The sequence below is a fragment of the Rhinopithecus bieti genome, unplaced genomic scaffold, assembly GCF_001698545.2.
Source record: "Rhinopithecus bieti isolate Rb0 unplaced genomic scaffold, ASM169854v2 scaffold_50384, whole genome shotgun sequence".
NCBI lineage: Eukaryota > Metazoa > Chordata > Mammalia > Primates > Cercopithecidae > Rhinopithecus > Rhinopithecus bieti.
The window spans coordinates 377,113-379,996 of NW_016820218.1; the positions used below are offsets into that span (position 1 = coordinate 377,113).

Consider the following 2,884-nt stretch of genomic DNA (forward strand, 5'->3'; position numbering starts at 1 on the left):
AATATATATGTTGCATGAATGGATTAATTTATGTTCCTCTGCCTTCAGCTTGAAGTTATTTTTAATATTGAAGTCTTTAGTGTGTTCAAAAAATAACTCTAGGCTTGTCAGAAATAAAGCAGGGCCCAATAAGAGTAATCTGTGCTTGAGTAGAATCAGTGTAATGGTATTCTCTCCTAGCTGAGAAATTGCTTCTTGTTTCCTCAGATACAGCTTGCTTTCTAGAATCGTTTAATTGCTTTTATGAGTTTCAATCTACCCAAACCTTCATTTTTTTTTTTTTGTATAAAGGAGACATCCCAGTGGCTCAGTGAGGTGTATTTAGAAAAGAAGATGAGTTTTATGACTTTCTCCTAGATGTTTCTGAGAGAGGAGTAAATGAAGAGTTATCTGACACCAACTGGTGTACTGTGGACTGCAGCACAATTCTGATCTTAGCCACCCAGATTTAGTGCAGACCGCACAAGTTAAAGAGCAGCATCTCCAACAAGACTGCCCCTACTTCAGACACCAGCTGCAAGTGGGGTGCCCTGGCCACCCACATGTTTGACCAACTGGCTACATAATTGAGTTCTCTGGGGAGAGTGGGGCAGGTCTCTTAAGCAGGTTTGAAATGGCTTGACAAAGCCAGGAAAGGAGATTGGCCTGGGTGGGGAGAGGAGGAGGGTTTGCCTGTTTGGGAAGGGGCCTGCAAGATTTGACTCTTCCACCTATGATAAGGAAGGGAATACCAGGCTTTCTTATCAGTTTGCCCAGATGTGAGGTCCAAGGGGATGAGGGAAAGGTGAGGCTTAAAAGCTTTCAGCAGTCAAACATCAAAAAATGAAATTGGATTCCTCATCACACATATTAAAGCAGATGAATGTATCTTTAATCTGTCATTAGCCCCCATGTAACCATCACAAAGCTTCAAATGCTTTAATATAATTTTTTGTTTCTTCTAAACTCCTTACCACTTCCCCACTCACATCAGATTACTTTGAGGTAACTCCTAAGTATTCGAGTATTTCATCTGTAAATATTTCACCATATATCTAAAATATAGACTTTACTTTTAATAAGTAACAATAATTATTTAATATTATCACATATTCATTTTGTGCTCATATTTTTACAATTGGCTTATAAATATTTTTAAGTATTTTCTTTGTTAAAATTAGGATTTAACCAAGGAACATAATTACAGTTAGTTAACATGATTCTTATGCCTCTAATAATCTACAGATTTCTACTATATCTAATATTTTTTCCTTACAACTTTATTCCTGAAGAAGCCAAATTGTTTGTCTCATGGAGTTTCCATCTGTTTAACTTCTGCTGTTTGCATCCTCAAGGTGTCTTTGAACATGTTCCCCTGTCTCTTTTGTTTCCTATAAGTTGATAGGAATATTTAGAGGTTTGATCACATTCAAGTTTGATAGCTAGCTAGCTAAATAATAGATTGATAGGATGGATGGATGGATGGATGGATGGATGGATGGATGGATGGATGGATGGATAGACAATAGGATAGATAAATAGATAGAGATAAATATGCAGATGATAGATAGATAAAGATATTTTTCTTTTTTTATTGGCAAGACTACTTGATTGGTGGTGCTGTATACATCCATTAGGAGGCACATGATTTCTGTTTGCATTTTTTAGATGTAATGTCAGGAGCTGTTGATGGTCAGTTCACAGATCCGTTAATTCACTGAGGGTTGTAAAATGGTGATCTTCTGATTCTAAAATTCCTTCTTCATTAGATAAAACATTTTCTAAGAAGAACTACTCTTTATCTAGTACTTGCTTACCCTCAGGTACAGTTCTTACAGGAAAATTAAGGTAGATGCTTTCTTGTATTCTTTCCCTGTATTTATTATATTTAAAATGAGTTGGTATTCTTGTATCATCCAAAGGCAATCTCTGAGTTTGCTGAAGGCTTTTTTAAAGTCATGCTTTGAACTCCTTATGCCAAAATTCTCTTCAGTGGCAGACTTCTTCACCAATTGCCTTTGCAATTTTAGCCTTAATTTTTTCTTTTCTGGAAAGACTCATTTGCTTAATTATCCAGTAACTAATTTCTGTAAGCTGAACTGAGATAGATACTCGCTACAAGAAGCCTGTGTGATTTCTTAAAGAAACTGTATTCCTTGCAGAAAACATAATTTTGAACAAAGTTTAAGCATGGATGTTTAAAAAAAGACCTCTAAATGTCTTTCCTAATAAGATGCAACATTCTTTTTCTCTATTCAGGGATTTTCTTCACAGAATAGCTTATTCCATGGAGAAATAAATGTTTTAAGTTTGGATCAGTTCTCAACTAGAGATCTATGAGCCTCGCCACCCCCTCACAACCCCACCTCACACCCATAATTTAAAATGGTCAGCATTATATACTCTTGGTTACATTTCTAATTCAGAAAACTTTCCATTTGTAATTTCTCAGGATTATGACATAATCAGCTAATTGTGTCTACTTCAAACTTTTAAGCAACTTGGGGCTGCCAGGAGGTCCGGTCTGGCTCTCTGTGGTGACCCTGGGAATTGCTCAGCCCAAACAAGCAGATTCTGCTACCAGTGCTTTTGGCTCCATTGCCAGCATGTTTGCTGTTAGTTGACAACATTTTTATCTGACTTCTGCTAAAATTAACCTCACTTGGAATACAGTCTCTCTGTTTCATCAGTATAATTACTGGCCCTAGAATGCCTTCCCAAAGCTGTTGTTTATAATGATTCATGCAGCAGAAAATATACAACGTGGTTCTTGAGAGCCAAGCAATGACAATTCAATCCTGGGATGGGAAATGAAAAAAGAATCAGTATAAAAAAACAAGGATACATTAGATTTATTCCTCTTTAAGTGAATTTTTTTTTTTTTTTTTTTTTTTTTTTTTTTTTT

The 2,884-nt window shown here is 36.0% G+C and overlaps 1 long non-coding RNA gene across 1 annotated transcript in view; it reads right to left on the bottom strand.

Moving 5' to 3' along the window:
* Positions 1–1,636: 1,636 nt before the first annotated feature.
* The window catches only part of LOC108520344 (uncharacterized), a 42,094-nt gene continuing 40,846 nt past the window's right edge, over positions 1,637–2,884 (bottom strand). Inside the window, exon 6 of the long non-coding RNA XR_001882886.1 lies at positions 1,637–2,777. This is a non-coding gene — a long non-coding RNA (uncharacterized LOC108520344). The remainder of the gene's footprint in view (positions 2,778–2,884) is intronic.